The sequence below is a fragment of the Canis lupus genome, chromosome 2, assembly GCF_048164855.1.
Source record: "Canis lupus baileyi chromosome 2, mCanLup2.hap1, whole genome shotgun sequence".
In the NCBI taxonomy this organism is placed as follows: domain Eukaryota; kingdom Metazoa; phylum Chordata; class Mammalia; order Carnivora; family Canidae; genus Canis; species Canis lupus.
Window position 1 is genome coordinate 43,744,695 of NC_132839.1, and position 22,481 is coordinate 43,767,175.

The following is a 22,481-nucleotide window of genomic DNA, read 5'->3' on the forward strand; positions in this document are numbered from 1 at the left end:
GGTCCAGAGTCACACAGTTAGTAAGCCAGATACGAACAGCTACATTTTATGCTGCAGTCTAATGGTTACATCTTTGTCTTTTCACACATGCTGCTCTGTTTTCCTAATGAAACAGGGCTGTAAGAAGTGGGAGCAGTGTTTTTGTGGTTTGCCTCTGGCTTCAGCATAAAATTATGTGCTCTCTTGTGGATCCTCAGCATGAATATATTAACAGGTATCTCTCCTGAGATTTTTGAGGATCACATTGTCTTTTGCAAAATGGTTGACCAAAGGATAAAAAGAGAAGATTAAATTTTAGTATTTAATCTTTGCCAGGCACAGAAGCATTTCATTAAGTGACAAAATGCCATATAAGTTTGCTACTTTGGGCTTCATGAGAAAGAATATATGTATGTGGAAAGTTTTTGGATGGACTTGAGGTAGGGAATTTGACAGGCTTGCACATTTAAAAGCTAGAAACCTGAGATATGAGTGTCATGGCTAAAATTTGCCATATCCATCTTGAAAAAAAAATGTTCTTATTCATTTGGGGAATATAAATAATAGTGAAAGGGAATATAAGGGAAGGGAGAAGAAATGTGTGGGAAATATCAGAAAGGGAGACAGAACATAAAGACTGCTAACTCTGGGAAACGAACTAGGGGTGGTAGAAGGGGAGGAGGCCGGGGGGTGGGAGTGAATGGGTGATGGGCACTGGGGGTTATTCTGTATGTTAGTAAATTGAACACCAATAAAAAATTAAAAAAAAAAAGATTAATCAACAAAATAAAAACTCAAACAAAAAAAAATGTTGCTTCTTGGAGTCGTTCGAACGCCTATAACTTAAACACTGGGGTGGTTTGTGTTATCAAATCCAGCCCCATTGTACTTTGCATGTCACAGCACTCATCTGATGTCAGGCTCTTTTGGAACGTAATGTACTAATTTAGAAATGTATGTCAGGAGATGTGTGAAATGGAGCTACGAATGCTCTAGGAGCACAGGGAACGTTTTCTGCCTCATAAACAAGCCCCTCAGGAGATCGGGGGCCCTGGCTGAGGGTGGGTTGGAGGGCTGGCTTCCCTCATTCTGGAAGAGAGAAAGGAAGAAAGTGAGTATTTGGCTTCTTTGATTGCAGTTCTTCCCACATCCTTCCAAGGTAGATATGGTTTTCTCCATTTTGCCATTGAGGAAACTGAGGCTCAGAGGGGTTAGCTTACCGAGGGTCACACACTTGTGAAAAAAAGAGCCAGGCTGGATTTCACATTCTGATCCCAAGTGTGGTTCTTGAGCCTGCATGTTATGCTGGATTTCTTGTCATTTGGCTCTTTAGGACAAGTGGTAAAGCCTGACATTGGGAAATTCTGGCTTCCTTACACATTTCCATTGATAAATATCTTCCCCATTCATGTGTGCGTGTGTGTTTATACGCATAGTAGCACTTATTATTTAATATATAGGATGAAACTTGATCTTTCATATGCTAATTAATTTTAGAAGATATTCATTTCTTACATGAACTGTGCAATTGTTGAAGATCAAAAATTGAAAGATGAGTTTGAGTGTGTTTAGCCAACTCAGTGATTCATGATCTCCTAGGACACACAAAATGTGATGTATAGGTGACTATCTACAGCTGGCACATATCCAGCCCTTTAAACTTCATTGAAAATTTAGAATTCAGGGGCTTCTTGGACTTTTGTTACCTTCCCCCTACAACTAGCCCAATTTGTATGTATTCCCAGAATGCTGAAAAGGTGGGAAAAATTTAAAAGGTGGAGATGATTTTGTTGTAATATGGGCAAATCCTTAATGGCCCTGCCAACCAGGTGGCTAGTTGATGAACCACTGTATTACAATGGTATAAGCAGCAATTTATAGTTAAATATTTGCACGTGTATCTAATTGCCTATATGAAATTTTTCCTGCCAAATTAGAAGTCTGGTTGAGCCTTCAAAATAACTTGGCATGCAACATGCATTAATATTTTAAACCATCGCTAACACTTGGTGCTGTGGATCCAATTTTACTAATGTGTTTTTTTTTTTTTAAAACACCTCCCACTGCAGTGTGTAATTTTTGAATATCCGTAGCCTGCTTAGAATACTATTGTAAGGTCTGGAGAACCAAGAATTTTGATTGTGTATTCACAGTGCCTAAATAACCAGTAGAGGAAAAAAAAAAAAAAAAAACAACTCCAGATTTAATCAACTGGTTATTTTTTTTCTAAATGATGTTAAAAAAAAAACTGAATTAGCTTTGTGTTACTGCTTCAGGTGGAGTATGGAGAGAGCTGGTCACTCAGTGCTATGTCTTGTAGATGATGCCCATCATGGAACATGGGCATTTGGCCCTGTGTCAGAGCAGGCTCCTGCTGGCATTTGCAGCAATGTGGCAGGTGGGGGTTTGGATGGGGTATTTCCCCCACTCCTGGAGGGGTGGTGAGCTCGGAACCCAGTGCTGAGCCATCAGGAGGCATCCTGCAGGGTGGCCTGGGGTCAAGGTGATCCAGACAGGAGGGGGAAGAACAGAGCAGGCGTGGGGAATGCTAGGAGGCTGGCGTGGTGTCTGGCAGGTAAGGGGGTCATAGAGGGTGGTGGTGAGTGAGGCTGGTGAGGACATGGGGATTTGAAATCATGGGAAAACTTGCAAATTGTACCAAGAACTGTGGCCGTTCTAGGCTGAGGGGGTTTTCAGCAGGGGCTATGCTCTATGACCACTACTACCCCATTTCTGAGATAAGCATCTTGTGGGCTGTAGCACTGAAACTCAAGAGAATGTTTCAAACTCCAAGAGCCTGTTGGATACATGTGACCTCCCTGTTCCCCAGCTGTGGGGTCTTTCACAAAGATCAAGAGAAACACTATTAGAAATTAGAAGTTAAGAGCAGTACTGGTGCAGCACAACTCAGACACTATGGTGGCCATTCATTCATTTCATTTAACAAACGTTTGTGTTGTTTGGTGGTTTTCCAATGAGACAAAATGTCAGTAGACATTTTTGGTTGTTATAACCAGGGTGGACGGTGCTACCGGTGTGGCATCGATTAGGTGGAGCCAGGGATATTGCTAAACCTCCTCCAGTGCACAGGACAGCCCCCACAACAAATTATCTGGCCCCAGATGGTAGTTAGTGATTTAGTATCTATAGCTTCTGGCCATTGTGCCAATGCCTGGGAATGTTGAGATCAATCAGATCTTGATTGGTGACCTTGAGCTCCCGAGCTATGGTGGGGACTTGGAGGCATTGCAGCTGGAGATCACCAAAGGGCTGCAAGCTGTGGGTTTCTGGAAGCAGGAGCACCTCCCCATGAGTCCGTGCATGGACTCAGGTGTTGGCTTTGCCTTTTCTCATGTGAAACAACAAGTCCTGTCCTTCTGTTCTTGGTGGCACAAGCTCCTTTGACCTGCATTGGAAGAGATACTAGTACAGGGAGGTTGGGGTAGGGAAAAATGCTGAGGGGAAGACAGCCAAGGAAAGAGATGCTGAATTTAGAATGCTCTAGTATCTGTACTCCAATTTTACCTCCAAATTGTATTTTATTTGAGAGGCAGGCAAAGACCTTAACTTAATGTTTTGCAACCCCTGAGCCCTAGATGAGAGCTGACACTTGGGGTGCTGTATAAATGTCTGTTGAGTTGATTTGGAATCGGTACTTGCACGAAATCTCTTACAGTCTCTCTACTTGCTGCCCTTTCCAGGGGTGGGGAGGGGGTGTTATTATGATGTTTGAGGCTTCCAAATTGTGGTGCAGCTCATCCTAAAGAGAGCAGAGCCCTCCAGAAGCATCCTTATCTCACAGTCCCTCGGCCTGCTTTTGCAATCAGGCTAGTTACCAAAATCTCTGCTTCCTGCTGACCTTCTCATGTTGTGGAGGGCAGGCTGCAGCTGCACCAGCAGCCGGGGCTCTGACAACTTCCCAGATGTTTGTGCTCTAGGGACAAAGGTCCCTCCTCTGCCAAAATGCCCCATGCAAGGCTCCTGCAAACTCAAGCCTGCAGCCACCCTCTCTGAGACATCCTCCCGACCCCCTGCCATGTCACAGAGTCATTTGCTGGCCACTCTGGGCCATAGCAGTGGGGAGAGTGACAGGGTAGGGGAAACAAGGCCCATGCTGAAGGAAAAGAGTGACAGGAATCTAAAAGAAAATGTATAAAAATTTCTGCATGCTGGAGAAAGATTGTGCTGGCCTGCCCACTAGGGTCCCGCTGGGCACAGTTGTAATTGGAATGTACTCTTTGCAAAGTTTATTGGGTCCTAGAGCGACTTGTTACTGAACTGGTCAATTAATCTATTTTTTTTTGTTTTTTTTTTTTTTTGTTTTTTAATGAGTTAGGGGATTTCCTTTAGCAGAAAATCACCAGGAACCATGACCAAATGCCCAGAGCTCAGGGAAAGGCTGGCCTTTCCTTCCCGAAAACCCCATCCAACAATTATAAAGGAGGAAATGGACTCCTCCCGCTACAGGTGGCAAATTGGGCTGATCTGGGAACCAAGGAGGAAGGATTGATCCCTCACAGAGGTGAGCACAGGGCGATTGCCAGGAACCGATAACTCAAGTGCCCAAGTTTGAGTATTCGGAAATAAAGCCGTTAGTCTCCCTGCTGAGAGACAAATGATTTCTATTTAAAAACCTGCTTGTTCCGCACACTAACTCCCAGTGTAGCAATAATTAATGATATCAGAAGGTTAAGGAAGACCTTCTGCTGAAATCCCTCTGCTCCAAGCATGAAATTGGATTAAAGTGAAGATAAACTTAGACATTAAATCTGTTGAGGAAATCAGTAATTATGTGGAAATGCACACATTTTGAGCTGTTTGAGTGAGTGGATGACGTGCTGCTAGTCTTGTCCCAGGCATTTGGGCCTTGGTGGAAATGAACTGCCAGAGTCATTGCTGAAAAGGGCATTCTACCTGCCTCAGTCCCAGTTCCAGATTTAGTGTTTTTCCCCAAAGTGACATTCTGTGGGCCTTTTGGATACACTCTGTGGCCAATACTGCTGGGTGCCTGCCTGCCTAATAGGTGTTTTCCTTCTTCTTTATGAACAGATTTTTTTTTTTTCTCCTGAGGAGGACAACATACAGGCCAAAGAATAGAAGTTCCCATGAAGTCTTGCAGTCGGTGGTGGCTATGTGATGTAGTTCTGGCCAAAGTAATGGAAGTCTACTGGGTAGAGCTTCTGGGGAAGTTATTTGTTCTTCCCAAAAGAAAGGGGTAAGGACAGGCCTTTGCCCTTTTGCTCTTTGCCCTTTGCCTTCCCCTTCTCCTCTTTTTCCTTCTGGAACAGCAGTGGAAGGGCTGGAGGTTGTGCCGCCATTTTGTTAACCACAAGGATGAAATTTCTGTCCTTGGGTTGGTGGAGTTGGCAGCTACAAGGAACTCAGCCCCTTTATGATTTCTGAAGACAAGTGGGAAAGAGCCCAGCCATCAGGCATCTTTTTTTTTTTTAAGAGAGATTTTATTTATTTATGAGACACACAGAGAGGCAGAGACATAGGCAGAAGGAGAAGCAGACTCCCTGTGGGAAGCTCAATATAGGACTCCATCCCAGGACCCTGGGATCATTACCTGAGCAAAGGCAGACACTTGACCACTGAGCCACCCAGGTGCCCCGCCATCAGGCATCTTAAGTGATAAACCCCCAAGCTATGAAGTTGAGATTTAGAATAAAATTCTTTTCCTGACTTCAGTCATAGAGCCAAAAGAAAATCCAGTCGTGGGCAGCACAGTGATGTCATTTGGGATGACTCAGTGTGAGGCCTCCCTGAGGGGGTGAGCAGCAGTGCATTCTCTCAACTTCAGGGGCAGGAGGAGGAGGTGCTCTTGGCCTTCCCTGTTGTGTGGCTGAGGGATGTGGCTCTCTCTGTCCCCTTGGGTCTCTGTAGTCCCCTTGGTGTATCATGGGTCCACCTGTAGGGCCCCAATCAGTTCCCTTTGCTCTGGGTTCTGAGGTGAACAGCAGGCATCTTTATATCAAGGCTGGTGGGACTACTAGAGAAAACCTTCAGTCCCTCTCCCTACCGATGTCCAAAGGTCACTGTGTAAGCCAGAGTGGATTTCCACACTGCCAGTTCTTGATCCTAGGATGCTGCTGTTGGATCCAGGCAAAGCTGGTCTAGAGGTTGTTTCCCTCCTTGGAAGCACCTTCTGCTAAGGACTCTTCATAGTTCTTATTATCTGGGGTCGGGCTTCCTTCTCTGGGCACCATGCCTCTGCCTTGCCTCTCTGGGCGAAGGGCAGACTCTGTAGAGTCAGAGAGAGGGGCTGGAGCACAGAGGCCATATACCTGGGGCAGGCTTTTCTAGGTTGGGGCAAGGAATAGCCTTCGGGGAGCCTCCTGAGCAATACCCCTCCCACCAGCAGGAGTCATCAGCTCTCTCCTACTTCCTCCATGATATTATCAAAGTCCTTCCTTGGCTAAAGGGTCCAGTATTTGGTCTTTAATCATTTAAAACCCACACTTCTATGGATTGCTCTAAGTCTTTATAACAACCCTGGACTAGTTACTTTCAGCATCATGTCACATATGGGGGAAACTGAGGCTACACGAAGTTTAGTATCTGGGCCAAGACACAGCACTAGTCCTTCGCAGAGCTGGGACTGAATTCAGTGCGTCCTTCTTTCTTCTCCCAGTGCTGTCTCCACATCGGCTCCTCCTTCTCCATAGATGTTTCCCCTTGTGGTGGCGTCCCAGAAATCACAGCTTCAGATTGTTGGCTGAGCTGCTTGCATTCATATAGCCAGGTTTCCACTCCTTCCTGGACACACAAGTGAATTGTTTTTTCCCAGGCCTCCCTTATATCAGGTGGTACATGAACTCAGACCAATGCTATGATTTTTCCCATGTAATGCAGACTCTGAATGTGGAGAATCCAGAGGGACTTTAAGAATAGAGCCACCCAGCTTACATTGGTCTGTTCTAGCAGTGAGAAATTTGGGGGTTGTTTGTCACAACAGCTAGTGTTAATAGTCCTGATGGATACAGACTGCATAGGAAGTTGACACACACGTGTGGAAGATTGTAAGTCATGACTGGTTAGTGGGAAGAGACCATGACCCAGATGGTCTGACATGGGTGTAAGTTTGGTTGTGGAGACATTCTCTTAAAGTCTGAGATTCCTTTGGCTATATGTCTCTGAAGAAGGCTGGCACATGCTCTACGTTTAGGGATAGAGCCACTAAAGCCTGAAAATAGCTCACAGCCCCCAATTAATCAGGTTTTTCTGTCTTTAGTCTCTTAGAGGTTTTCCTTAGTCGTACCTTGAAATGCTGAACTGAATTCCCCCTTGGGTTTTTCCATAAACATAAATGTGAATGTCTTACAGCTGCTTCCTGAATCTAGCTCATAGGAGATGATTCACAAGTTGTGCAAATAACTCTAGACAACTTCATCATCTTCTGCCACATGCCCCATCATGCACACACACACATACAGAGTTTGAAGTTGCATATTGTCTTGTTTTGCTCCCAATAGCAGTGCATTTAAGGCTATGTTTATATATCAGAGAGCAAGTCATTTCCCTTCTGAAATCCACTTTCTACATGTGGAAAATGGAGATAAATATAACCACCTCTCTGGGTTGTCTCAAGAATGGAACATGGTAATGTATGTAAAGCAGTGAGCACTGTGCTGGGAGCCCAGTAAGCTCAACCAATGGGAGACCTGATGCTTATTAGCCACATAGACTTGTCTCCAGAGTTGAATCAGAGGGTGGGGCAAATCCAGAGATTCACAAATGCTTGAAAGCGGTTTGAGAAGATCATGTGTGATGAGAAAACATAATCTGAGATATTTTGCAGCCAGTGATCTGCTCCAATCAGAGTATTATTACAAAGAGATTTTAATGTGTATCAAAGAGTTAATATTTTATCTTTATCAGGATTCCAGGACTCTTCTCTTATCATTTTACTCTCTCTTCCAGTTAAAATCTCCTTTCTGTCATTCACCCCAAGGCAGATTAGTATATACTATGTGGCTTGTTTTAAGTGGAAACTCCCCTAAATTTGAACACTTTTTTATTATTTACGATAGCAGAGGAAGGTTCTCTTTGTGTTCTCACAGTAACCTGCTGACACTTGAGAGCAGACGCTGAATTTAGAAGAAAAGGTGCCTTCCCATGCCGTGCCTATATTAATGTCCTTTTGGGATGCCTTCCATTTGAGGTGTGCTTTACCATATCTCAGTTCTTCCTTTTCACTTCATTTCAGCTTTGCTTTTTCTGACATCAGTGAAAATGGCCAGAGTTGGCAGCTCTTACATTGTGCGTCCAGAGAAATATTTTGGGGACCTATTAATTCTCAACCACTTCAGTTGGCAGGTGGAAGGCCTGGAAACAAAATGAGTCTGGCGAGTGGCCTGGGCTGTCAGACCAGGCTGCTGTTCATTAGCAAGGCCCCACCTTTTGTGCCCTGATGTAGTTCTGCTTTGCTGCCGGCTTCTTTATCTGACTTAGTGGACTGCTTTGGGATCTTGGGGTTATTACTCTACTCACTCAAGCAGGAACTCAGAGACACCGAGGAATGCATAAGGGGGAAGCAGTGCTTGGCGGGGTGGGGTGGGGGTCTTCTTGCTCATTGTTCCTATTCCTGATTCTTAAGGTTTGCATTTCAATCCCATCAATGATGAAATATGAACTTAGAAAAATACCTTTGTCTTTTCTTGCAGAACAGTCACATTCTGATGCGTATCATGTGAATTTTTTTCTTTTATTTTTTTAAGACTTTATTTATTCATAAGACACACACACACACACACACACACACAGAGAGAGAGAGAGAGAGAGAGAGAGAGAGAGAAACAGAGACATAGGCAGAGGGAGAAGCAGGCTTCCTGCAAGGAGCCAGGACCCTGGGATCATGCCCCGAGCCAAAGGCAGATGCTCAAGTGCTGAGCCATCCAGGTGTCCCATCATGTAAATTTCTTGTTTGTGAGCAGACCTTTGGGCGTCTTGGCTCCCTGAGCATTCCTTTCCCTCCTCTCTTCCCTCTCAGCCACCATCCTATTCTCTGCCCTGGGGCTCCCATCATCAAGGAGAAAAGTGGGGAAAGCTTCTGGATATTCGGTCTCTCCCACTTGCTTTAATTTTTCTTCTAGAAAATTGCTTTTATTTTCCTATCATGAGAGTATTATGTCTTTCCTATAGAAATTGCTCAAAATGCTCTTGGAGAACATGCCCTAGCTGAGTTTAAACTGGGATTCAGATATGGCACTGCCTGGTCAACAGGTGGGATGATGCACCTTCCTCTCCTAGCACCACTCTGCCTCCCTCTGCCCATGCCTGTGCCCATCCATTTCTATGAATTTACTGTTAATTTTCTTTTTGCACAGGGCATGGTAGGAGACTCACTTTAAACCAGAGCATTTAAATCACAGGAACTGGCAAAACCCACCTGGCTTTTCTCCATGCAATTCTCTTTAGGAGTTGCATGTGCTTTTCCTAGACCATCTTTCTAAAGTTTGAGAAGGGTGATCCTGGGGGTCCCCAATACTCTGAGAGTCTGTAAGATCTCCTTTTTTTCCAGTCACATATCTGTGCGAGGCTGGATTTTCTTCATACACTTCTACCAAACAAGATATTGCAACAGATTGAATGCAATGATACAGCTGTCTTCTATCAAGCCAGATGTTCAAGAGATTTGCAAAATGTAAAGTAGTGCCCTTCTTATCACTGAGTTTTGTTTTGTTTTATGAAATATGGTTTTTTGTTTTGTTTTGTTTTATTGTTTTGACAGAGAGAGAGAGAGAGCACACATGACCTGGGGTGGGGGGTCAGAGAGAGAGAGAGAAAGAGAGATCTAATGTAGAGCTTGATCTCACAACCCTGAGATCATGTCCTGAGCTGAATGAAATCAAGAGTTGGACACTTAACTGACTGAGCCACCCAGGTGCCCTGGGGAAATATACTTCTTAAAAGTAAAAGTCTGTTATTATGTATGTTAACATGTCATAGTTTCTTATTGTTATTTTTAAGTCAGTTGATAGATATATTAACGTTTCTCATTTTAAATTTATAATACAGTAAATATTGATAGATAAAACCTGTATAAACCAAATTATTTTTGTGTCTTCAATAAGTTTTAAGTGTGTAAAGAGATCTAGAGGCCAGCAACTTTGAAAATATCCTTATTATCCAAAGTAATATCCTAAGTATTTGAAATACCTGTTGGTGCCTTAAAATCATTGGTTGTTTGGAAGCATCCTAAATGTCCATCAACTATAATGGCTGATGTAATGATGATATATTTATACAATGGGATACTATACAGCAAAAAAGAATGAATCAACTATGTAGCTATGCACAATTACATGTTCCATAAAAGAACCCAGGCACAAAAGAATACATCTTGTAGATTTAAAAACTGGTAACAATAAACTACAGTGTTTAGGGATACATATATGGGTGATAAAAGTATAAAGAGAAGCCTAGAGGTGATACCTTAAAAATTAGAGCTGTGATTGCCTTTGTGGGGTGGAGGGGCAGACTGAACAGAAGAGATTTTAAGGAGCTTCTTGGAGTTGGCAGTGTGTACCTCATATACACTGAGGTTTTATGCATTTCTCTGTGTGTGGGTCTGCTGATTATTAACGTATTGTCTTTGAGCTCCAAACCTACCCTTTCATAACACCTTTTTTTTTTTTTTAAGATTTTATTTATTTATTCATGATAGTCACACACAGAGAGAGAGAGGCAGAGACATAGGCAGAAGGAGAAGCAGGCTCCATGCACCGGGAGCCCAATGTGGGATTTGATCCCGGGTCTCCAGGATCGCGCCCTGGGCCAAAGGCAGGCGCCAAACCGCTGCGCCACCCAGGGATCCCTCATAACACCTTTTTTGATGCTGGGGATGGCACTCTGGAAGCCACGTTCTCCTTTGCCAAATGGTTCAGTTATGTATTGCTGGTTGGCGCCTCTGGGGAGAAGCTGGAGGTCTGGGAGATACAGTAGGGATGTTGTCCTTCTGATGTCACTGTAGCTACTCTTTGTCACCCTGACTGTTCCAGTTGCAGCCTTCTTAGTCTCTTTGAACTAGGCTGGTTGCCCTTTTCCAGAAAACACAATACCAGCCAGCATGGTGAGTCCAGAGTCTAGCAGTGGCCTGTCCTAGAAGGTCTGATTTCTAGCTCTGCAGGATCTCTCCTTCAAGCCTCTACATTTTAATAATCCCAACCTCTTCCCTTTGTCTCTGCAGCCTTTGGAGATGCTTCCTACAGGTAGCTGCTTTCTGTGGATAACATTTATAACTTACTATTAGCTAAGATGATTAAATGGTATCAGGTCCTGTTATTGTTCTTAGGGTCATTTGCATTTTATTATCAAACGTCACAGATTGGAGGAATTGCCTAGGAATCTCACTTGGGAGATATTCTAGGTGTTACTTCGATAATAACTATGTGTCCACCTTGATCCTTTTCTTTTTAAAGATTTATTTATTTATTTGCACAGGCAGGGAAAGGGTCAGAGAGAGAAGAAGAGAGAATCTCAAAGAGACTCCCCACTGAGTGAAGAGCCTGACTTGGGCCTCGAACTCATGACCCTGAGATCACCACCTGAGTGGAAGTCAAGAGTCTGCTTGATGCTTAACTGACTGAGCTGTCCAGGTGCCCCCACCCTGTTTCTTTTCACCCCCATTATTAGTTAACATGACTTTATAGTAAATCCTCTGTTTAAATTGATATGCTTCCTGTCTCCTGACTGAACCCTAAATAATACAGAAAATAGTTCCAGAAATGATCCTCAAAGATGGGATTTGGGCATGATTTTTATCATGTTCTTGGACTTAGACTCAGTGTTGAGCTCTTTGCTGTTGGCAGGTAGTGATGTCATGAGTAATCAGTGTCCCCTGCAGTGGCTTTTAATGAAATGCTTGCTGCAGCAAAGGCCTGGGGGATCAAGAGGCTGCTGCACTTGACCGTTGGGTAGAAGGATGACTGCAAGGACTCTGAGATATAGGATGGCATTTCTCAATGTGCTGGGACATTTCTCAATGTCTCACTTTGCAGAAAGAAAAACAACGCATTTGGGTCTTGAAACTCTCAGTTCAAGTGTTGGTCAGAGAACCAGAGAGCTTCTAGAGTGACTGCCCTCAGAATCTCTTTTTCTTATAGCCTCAGGGCTGCTGTTCCTGAATATCAGACAAAATGCTAAATTGTGCAGGATGCAGAATTAAAACCTTTTTTGAATTAAGAAGTGAAATCAGAGCTATGGCAAGTCTCTCATGTGAAATTTAGGGTGTTCTTTGGGAAGGAGTGGAATCCTGAGTCCTGGTATGGAGACATCTGGGTAGACTCAGATGAAGCTGGTAATTTGGACACTTTGATCCTCTTCTTGACTGTGGAAACAGCTTGCCTTCTGTGCCTGGGGATATCAGGCTTTTATCGTATGAAAACATTGAAATAATCTCATGCAGGGAAGTGGCCTTGAGAGATAGGCCTACCTTAACCAAAACCTAACCAACCACCTTCACTGCCCAGCATGCTCCAGAGAACAAGCACAAAGTCTGCACAGGAGGAAATAGCCTGTACTATAAAATTATTATAAGATTTTGATAATTTATATTACTAGAAACTTGGGACTCTGTGTAGTAGTGTATTTTAAGGATGCCACAGAGAGGACAGGATACAACACTGGAGGACCAAATTTCTCTATCTGGTTGCACTTACCAGACATCTAGGAGCTCACATGCAGCTGCAGTTGGATCTCCTGGTTTATTTCGTTGGATGACTACCCCTTGGACCCAGTGGCAACTCACACTTAATGATGGCGAGATGCCAGAACTTCTTCGCCATATTGTAGAAAAAGGAATTCAAAGGCTTAGGGGGATGGGAATGTGGAAGTGGATCTATGTTGTGAAACCTTTACTGTCCTCTGCCAACCACATCCCTCAGGAGGGCCCAGGGCACCTTCCCTTTGTTAATGAGCTGAGAAATGCAGGGATGCGGAGGAATGCTGGGATTATTGAAAAGCTTCATTGGTTGCTCTTTCCTGATGATTGGAGGTGCTGCTGCTAAGGTGGGCTCTCTGGCTTCATTGAGGATGGAGGGCTGTGCCCCACCAGAATCTTTGGCAGTGACTAGTGATCACGATGTTCTTAGGAATGAAATAGATGGGCAGCCTACTGAAATGTATCTTTATTGGGGTGCTCAAGTGGCTCAGTTGGTTGAGTGTCTGACTTTGGCTTCAGGTCATGATCTCAGGGTCCTGGGATGAAGCCTTGTGTCGGGATCAGAGGGGAATCTCTGTTCTCTCTCCTTCTACCCCTCCCCACAATCTCTGTCTCAAATGAGTGAATGAGATCTTTAAAAAATGTATCTGGGGCACCTGGGAGGCTCAGTGGTTGAGCATCTGCCTTTGGATCCAGGTTGTGATCACAGGGTCCTGGGATTGAGTCCTGCATCAGGCTCCCCAGAGGGAGCCTGCTTCTCCCTCTGCCTATGTCTCTGTTCCTCTCAGATAAATAAAAATCTTTAAAAAAATGTATCTGTATTATGGAAGACTCTTCACTGTGGAGAGTCTGGCCTTGTGCTCCAATCCCAGGCCTAAGCCAGTTCTCAGATCTAGAGCCCTTTGAGAGGAAGCAGAGTTTGCCTGAAGACTGCTGGGCTATCACAAGTGTAGACTGTAAATCTTCCTCTAAGCCTTCCCCAAAGGGAGATGGCATCATTAGTAAGGGTGACACCACACTGAGGAAAAAGACATACATAGACTCTTCAGGATTTTCTGACTGAATTGATGCTAATTCCTGGAGACCCAAAATGCCATTGGGATCCATCTGTTGAAATGGGAGCTTATCATGATCAGGTTATAAATGGGAAACTGAGCCAAGCTCAAATCTCAGGGGTCCCAGTAGGTCTGTGAATTCATGCTAAAACTGTATCTCTAGTTAGGGAATATAAAATCAGAATATACATACCTGGCATTGGGCAGAACTCATAGTGAGTTCTTATATGGCGGGAAGTCCTTGGAATTTCTTCCTACCTTGATAGTAAACCAGAAGCTATTCTATAATCCTGACTCTGAATTGACATAAGTGCCACCCCAAAAGATATGAGAATATAAGTGATACTGGCCATATACTTGCTATAATCCTATGTAACTCATCTTTTTGGCTTGTGCAGATGGTGGGTAGATTCTGGAGAACAAGTGTGAACAATCCTCTACTTAATCGTTATTGACTTCAATTGCAGCTGCTCTTCCAGATGTGGCATTTTTATTTTAGACCAGATCAATACTGTCTTTGCTGCTGGGATGCAGCTCTTGACCGGATAAATTTGCTATTTCTCTAGATGCATTTGCAAAAGCATCAGATGCTTACTTTTATCTGACAGGGCCAAATTATACCTGACTGATACAGTGTGTTATAGATCACAATAAAACTTTTCAAGAATGAAAAATAAAATTAATACAGCTCTTAACCCGTGTGAATAAAATGACAGTTCTCTGTGTTGTTAATGCATCATGCAAAACTGGCTGGAGAGATTTTCATTTGAATCAGCAGTTGTATTTGAGATGGCTTAAGCACAGAGATAGGTGGCATGCATGGAATGCATGCTATTTACTCTGGGGACCAGGGGGCATGCCACTCAGGTAGGCAGCTTTGAACATCATGCACCAAGAAGTCTGAGTGCTGACCAATCCATACAGCTGTGTGTACATGGACTGTATGTATTAAGAACCAACAGTGCTTTGGCATATGAGTCCTTGTATAGAGCATCCAAATTTCAGGCTCTGGTTTGAGATCAAGTTGCTTCTCAGGATAGCATTCCAGGGCTGAGTCCTCCAGAGTCAGGCATGCCGGCCTTCGTTTTATGATGGCTCATGATGCTGGAACAGCACTGGGAAGGCTCAGCTTGCAAGTCACTCGGGCAAAGCTTTTGAGAATTAGGCAGGGTCGGTGCCACACCATTTTAATCACACACCATCTGGATTAACCGGAACAAAGAAACACTACCATCAGAGCCTATTAGAGACTGTCCTGTGTGAGAAATGCTATCTGAGCACGGAAGGTTCTTTCTCTGCTTTCCTTTTTGATGGAGCCTGCAGAGGAATTAGAGGTTTGAAATAAATCTTTCAAGTAATTAGGCTGACCTCACGCCCAAGGTAGGAATAAGCCTACAAAATACAAAGCTGTGTGTGTAACCACCATGAGGAAGGATGGGAAGCGCCCTTCCTTCCTCATCCTTAGATTTAAATGCACTTCCTTTGACTTCTTATGTCCCTTAGGGATTCCCTGCATCTTTCTATCTCTCACAGTCTCCTGTCTTTAGAAGCGTTCAGGGCTGCTTCTGCAGCTAGATGGTGAGCCAGCAGAGATGCAGGCCATTGTTTTCTCTTCCCTGCAGCCCTGGCCACAAGTCTGTGCTCTATAAGAAGTTTCCAAATGTAAAAATTTAATTTAATTTTTCTTTTACCTCTCTGCACTGACAGCTTTTTACTCCATAGACGGATAGCCAGGAGCATGTACACATATACAGACACATACACATACACACAGTCTCTCTCTCTCTCTGTCCTTTAAGAAATATGGGATACAGGAGAACAGTTTAGAATTATAATTTTCTAGGGGCTCTTAGGTGGTTTAGTTGGTTAAGCAAGGGACTTTTGGTTTCAGCTCGGGTCATGATCTCAGCATTCTGAGATTGAACCCCCAGTTGGGTTCTGTGCTCAATGGGAAGTCTGCTTGAGATTCTCTGTTTCTCTTTCCCTCTGCCCCTCCCCCTGCTTACTCTTTCCCTCTCTAATAAGTAATTACATCTTTTAAATTTTTTTAAATCTTTTTATTTTTCTGTTCTAGTTCTATATCACAGGGCATCGCTAAACAATCGCAAATAATCTGTTCACATGGTTAAAATAAGTTTCTAACTCATATATACTAAGTGGGATTTCTGTTTTCTTTTGGAGGCAGGATGCTGGGTAGGATATGCCAATACCAAATTAGGTTCAGAAAACAAACAAACAAAACACACACACACACACACACACACACACGGAAAGAAAGAATAAAGCCTCAGTACATACTAAGGGATTTGAACTTGGTAACTGACTAAGCGAGAGAGACTCCTCTTTCCATTGGTGATACTGCCCAGAGTCAAGGCTTCCTCAGTACTCAGAGGGACTCTGAGGTTCTGGAATTGCTTAAGGCACCTTGCTGGCAGCCCTGAATGTCCTTCCTTACAGAGGCTCTACTGTGAAGTGGAGCCTGTGGGCTTGCAGATGCTTTGGTTGGATAAAGATCCCCATCGAGTAAATACACATCCTGCACCTGTTGCTCTTCACCATGTCGTTGGCAGTTCAGTTCGTGTGCCCTGAGTTTATTAGCTCTGTCATCCTGAGACCATGCTGCATGGTGAGTTGTGTTGACACCCATCTGCAGATGAGGGAAAGAAGGGTCAGAAGGATTGGGGAAAGTTTCCCAGAAAGAAAGTGGCTGACAGCATTCCAGGAAGGCTGTGTGACTCCAGCCCCAGAGCCCAGTGCATCTCCACTGCTTCTTAGAGAAGTCTGGGGACACCATGGGGGTAGCGGCTCTGGGTTTGAGAAGGAGCTAGGCCTGGACCTGAGGAACACACAACTGTACACAACTGTACAGAGGGTTGTTCTACTTCTTTTTTATTTTTTTTATTTTTATTTTTTTGTCCTACTTTTTAAAAAGATTTTATTTATTTGAGAGAGAGAGAGAGAGAGAGAGAGAGAACGAGTAGGGTGATGGGCAGTGGGCAGAGGAAGAAGCAGGCTCCTTGTCAAGTAGGGAACCTGACATGGGGCTCGATCCTAGGACCCCAGGATTATGACCTGAGCTGAAGGTGGATACTTAACAAACTGAACTCCCCCATAGGCACCCCGGGTTGTCTTACTTCTTGAGGAAAACAGAGGATGGCCTTTGTCCTTTGTTATCACTCCAGAGCTCTCAAGAACTGGAGCATCCTTCTGTTCAGGCAAGTTAAGACATTTGTTAATCATCTGGGTCTCAAGCTCTTCCTGACCACAAAGGAGGATTAACAGTGCCTCCCCTGGGCGTGCTGTGGGATGAAACAAAATAATGAATGTCAAACGCTGGGGAGATGGAGACTTTAAAAACAGGGCAATGGGCCTGCAGTATGTTCATTCAGTTGGTGGCTCTCTGTGTAAGCTGAGAGTGTGCAGTGCCCAAGGCTTTATTTCAGTGGAGAGGCTTTTTCAGAGAGCACCTGGGCACGAAGGAGGCATCTCCATGATAGTGTCCGATGGCTTAAATTTCCTGTCACTGCGTGTGTTTTGAAAGTATGACTTGGAGGTAATTGTCATCTGAAAGGTCTCTTTCTTTTAGTCAATTATGGGGTTTTGAAATGAGCAACTTTTTTTCCAATTGGGATCTTATATCCTATCTTTGTTATTGTTTTTAAGATTTACTTACTGGGATGCTTGGGTGGCTCAGCAGTTGAGCATCTGCCTTTGGCTCAGGCGTGATTCATCGAGTCCTGCATTAGGCTCCCTCCCTGCAGGAGGCCTGCTTCTCCCTCTGCCTATGTCTCTGCCTCTTTCTCTGTGTTTCTCATCAATAAATAAATACAATCTTTAAAAAAAAGAAAGATTTACTTACCTATTTTGGAGGGAGAGAGAGTGAGTGCATGGGGAAAGGGGCAGAGAGAGAGAGAGAGAATCTCAAACAGACTCCATGCTGAACATGGAGCTGGACACAGAGCTCGATCTCAGGACCCTGAGATCAGGACCTGAGTTGAAACCAAGAGTTGGACACTCAACCAACTGAGTATCCTAGGCACTCCTTATTTCCTATCTTTGTACTGATGTGAGTATAAATATTTATCTAGACTTTTGTCTGTATGGATATAACACAAATAAAATAGATGGTAGAAGGACTTGTTCTGACAGCTACACTCCTTCTGTCTGCCTTGTGTCTTTCCTAAAATATATAAATAATATAAGAAATAATTTAATATATAACTATTAATTATAATAATATAAATTATATATAAAATTTAAATGTTTTAATTACAATATATTGTATGTAAAGATATGATAATATATTACACATAAATAAAAATATTATATATTATATATGCACACACTTTTGGTAAGAGACAAAAGACTATTAACATTATAGTTTATCTAAGCTGTGCTATAAGAGCCACAGTCAACAGGAGAAATGGTTGCTGATCTTGTTGTTATTTATTCTGGAGGACCTAGAAGATGCTTCTAAGGAAGTTCTCAGGGGCTCATCAATCTGGTAGATTGCAAGCTGGGGATCTGCCAGGAGGGAAGGGTTGGGAAGAGGTACAAGGAGACTCCCAGACACCTGTCTAAGCAGGGATGGGAAAGGTTTAAAGAACTGAATATTGTGAGTGACCACCATCATCTAGTAGGATTTCTTTCTGGCAGCTGTAAGTTGTATCTCCAAGCACATGTAAACATTGCTCACACAACTAAGAGGTTACAAATGCAATTTAAGATCTGTCACCAATTATTTAGAAAAAGATCCAAATTGGTTTCTCCCATCCAGCATGAGTAGGGCATAGCATATTTAGGTCAATTAAATTTTACAATTAAGAGTAGCAGATAAACTATAAACACTTCACTAGTTTTTACAGACCTGGGCTGCATGAACATATTCTTCACATTCCAGCGTCGTAGAATGAAATGCCCTTCTGTGGATGAGGACTTGGAAATTTTAGTGCCTCAGGGTCATGAAAGAACACTTGCTGCCATGGACTAAAAGAGGTGTAGGGCTCTTAGCCACCAGCACTTCACAGCATTTGGGCTGTGCTCTGAGGCACCGTATAAACACTGGAAGATTTAAACCGGGCCTTAATGCTGTATTAGCTTGCCAGAATGGCTACCATAATGCAGCACCATAGTTGGGTAGCTTAGAACAATAGAAATTTACTTTCAGTCCTGGAGGTCAGCAGTCTGAAATCAAGGTGTAGGTAGGGCCACAAGCTCTCTGAAGGTGCTGGGGATCAGAGGAGGAGGAAGACCTGCTCCTGGCTTCTCCCCTTCCCTTTGATTGCTGCAGCCTTGTAGACGGCCATCTTCTGCCTGTCTCTTCACATCATTTTCCCTGTGTCACGTCTCTGTTCCAGATTTCTCTTTTTGTAAGGACAACAGACATATTGGATGATGGCCCTCTTTAATGACCTCATTTTAACCTGATCATCTTCATAAACCCTGTCATTAAATAAGATCACGCTGTGAGGTACTGGGGGTTGGGACTCAGTATATTTTTTTTTGGTGTGGTCGGCACAGTACTAAACCCATAACATGGGCTTATAACAGAGTGGAGCTCTAGCTAAGATTTGTTGGGAAAGGAAGTTCATTGTCAAGTATTTTGCAAATCCATTACATGAAAGGTGAGGCAATTAAAGCCTAGTGAGTTGGATGTTTTGCTCAAGTGGTACAGCTTATGTGGTGGATTTCAGATTCAGATCCAGGGCCATGGGACTTTGTAGTTTATTTTCCAGCACACAGCAGGAGCTGCCATGCTACTTGATATAAAGTTATGATTGCTAGCATGGCTGCTAAAGCAACTTTATTCTTTAAAGTTTTTATTAGTCTTTTCATAAATGTCCCCTTTAATTGGAGATTTTGACATCGACATTCTGTTGGTTGGAAAGAGCCTAAGGCAACATAAAGTAATTGTCTTTCATTAGAAGAGTTCAGAAGTATATTTGATGATCTCTGTCAGCAGCTAAAAAATATTCATTTCTTCCTGGAATAATTTTGAAGTGAAAAGGTGGAAAACAATCCAACAGTTAATGACATAACAATCAATACCAAATAGAAGGAACATAAGTATTGTTGGGCTGTTTTAAGATTTCTTTATTCCCTCTCCACCCTCTTTTTTTCCCCCATTGTCTGACAAGACTCATTGACAGATGCTAATTTAAAGGATTCAGAACTTCTGGGAGAGTGGAAGCCAATTTGGAAATCCTTTGAAGTCTTGATTCTCTTGTGACAATTTGGAAATGTGGAGAGCCACAAAATGAAAATAATTAGCCAGTGAGATTTATCTTGTTAGACCAGGATGTGTTGTGCTGTTGGGCATAAAGGGCAGCCTGAGGTCTTTCCAGAAAGCCAGTCCTTCGGCACATTGGGCGGTGGGTCATATTTGTCCCTGGTGGCCCCTTGATACTCTCTTCATACCCCTTCCCACTCATCATCCACTTGGCACCCAGGGCTCTCCTTGGCCACTTCCTGTCATTACTCGTGGTGAACTCTGGGAAGATGGTGGCTTACATGTGCGTCTCTGAGGCTCTCTGCCTTTTAGGAGTAACACAACAACCAGTGAGGACCAATGACCAATATAGGCGTGGCTGTGAATTTGAGCTCTCTGAGGAAGACTAGGGGCAAGGTGGTGGGGAAGGGCAGAATTCTTGAAGGCATAGGGTGAACCAGGAGGGAGCAGGGCAGAGCACAATGCCTGTCTCTCCCAGCAACCCAGAGGAAAGACTGCAGACACTGTCCCTTGAGGAGGTCCAGCCAGCAGACGCCTGGGCTCTCCCGTGGGATCCTTCTGAACCTTCTCTGAGGTTGCTCATAGTGTGACCCTGGAGAGTAGGAGGTCGCCCCACACAGACACTGGAGAACTATCTATGGGCTTTGGGGTTGGGACAACCTGTTGGATGAACTGGAATACACCCAAGAGTAGTGAGGTTCCTTTGGTATTCCTCAGCTGCAGACTGAGTCGTGGGGATCCTCCACACGTCCTCAAGGAAGCAGCTGCCAAGACACACCTAGAAGTACAAGATTTGGGGATTAATGCTTGTGAAAGACAAAGAGAAGGAGCAGGACTAGTCAGGGAAAGCCCTTAGACCATGATCTGCTTCTTGTGCCAGACAAGGGGAGAAGCATTGAGGTGCAGCTGTGAGAGTCAGCCATCCCCGTGTGGAGCTCCAGCTGGGATACTGCCTGTAGTGTCCGGATGGGACAAAAATGGCTAGTCTTAGTGCCTCCCTTGGGTTTAGTTACTGGCTGGGAGCAGCCTGAGGAGGATATGGCCTCAACTTGAGCCCTGCAGCAGGTCCCAAAGGCTCAGTGGCTCAAAGCTGTCAGCCATGCACACTCCTGGTGTAAGATTCTTCCCAAAGAATCTTGAATGACTGAAAGGAGGTTGGAACTGAAGAGAGAGATGTGGGATATTTCTATATTTGTAGCTGTATTTTTATCTCTGTCTGTATCTCCATATATCTTTTCTTTCATATATCTATATGTACATCTATACCTATGTGGATAACTTCAGTGGTATGTACTAGAACAAAAGAAGGTTTTCTAGATTTTAAAACAAGTCTTTTTGATATCAAAAAATTTTATATTTATATGCATACATAATATGTATTTGTATGATATATATAAAATCTATATATATATGCCTACACAAATATATGAATCTATGTATATATACATCCAGATAGACATATATATGTTATAAATAATTTATTCATATATATGTAATATTTCTATTTGTAGAGGCCTAGAGAAATGTATGTGAAGGTAAGTGCATGCATAAGAGAGTGTTTATCTTGGGGCGAGGACAAAGTGAGGGTTTGTATGCACATCAGTTATTTTCTTCTACAACTTTGGGTTGTACATTTGTTGCAGTGAATTATTTGTGCATTAAATTTTTACTTTTAATCAAAGTTAAATGTGCTTAATGTTACTAGATCTACTAGTACCAACAAGATTTGTAGTGGAAAAAGAGGCCTTCCCTGCTTTTTTCTCACAGGCAATCACTTTTAATTATCTCCCCTATCTCTTTCCATGGTTACTTCCATATTTCTAAATAATATGCTCATGTTGCTCTTTCTTGATTTTTCCCATTTTAGACTTTGTCCCTGTTGTTCTAATGTTACGGAGGAGCATTTATCTCTCTGGCACCACCCCATCCCATGGGCCCCTCCTCTCTTGTTTTCCCTGTAAGGATTCTATGGTATTACAACCATTAATGAAATCAGTGAAGTGTCTGTATCATCACTGACTATGGTTTCCTGGAGAGCCGAATATCTTGCTATAAATGCATTTCTTTTTCTTTTTTTAAATTTATTTATTAGAGAGAGAGAGAGAGAGAGAGAGAAACAGGCAGAGGGAGAAGCAGGCTCCATGCAGGGAGCCTGACGTGGGACTCCATCCAGGGTCTCCAGGATCACGCCTTGGGCGGAAGGCGGCGCTAAACTGCTAAGCCACTGGGAATGCCCCGTTTCTCTTATTACTAGGATATTTTGTGTCTTTCCAGTGAAATTTTTTTCTCTGCCATTGATACATCTTAGCAGGCAGACTCTCTCTACAGAGCAGTCTGCCTTTCTTATGTTACATTATTTTACATTAATTTTATGCACATTCAAACACATATGTGTATGTTTTCCTTCTCCCCTGAAATAGAAGCACACTGTACACAGTATCCCTCACTTTGATGATTTCGAAATAATACATCCAAAGTATTGTTCTATATTAACACATATAGACATACCTTGTTCTTTATAGCAGGTGGTTGCGTAGTATCTATTGTATGCATA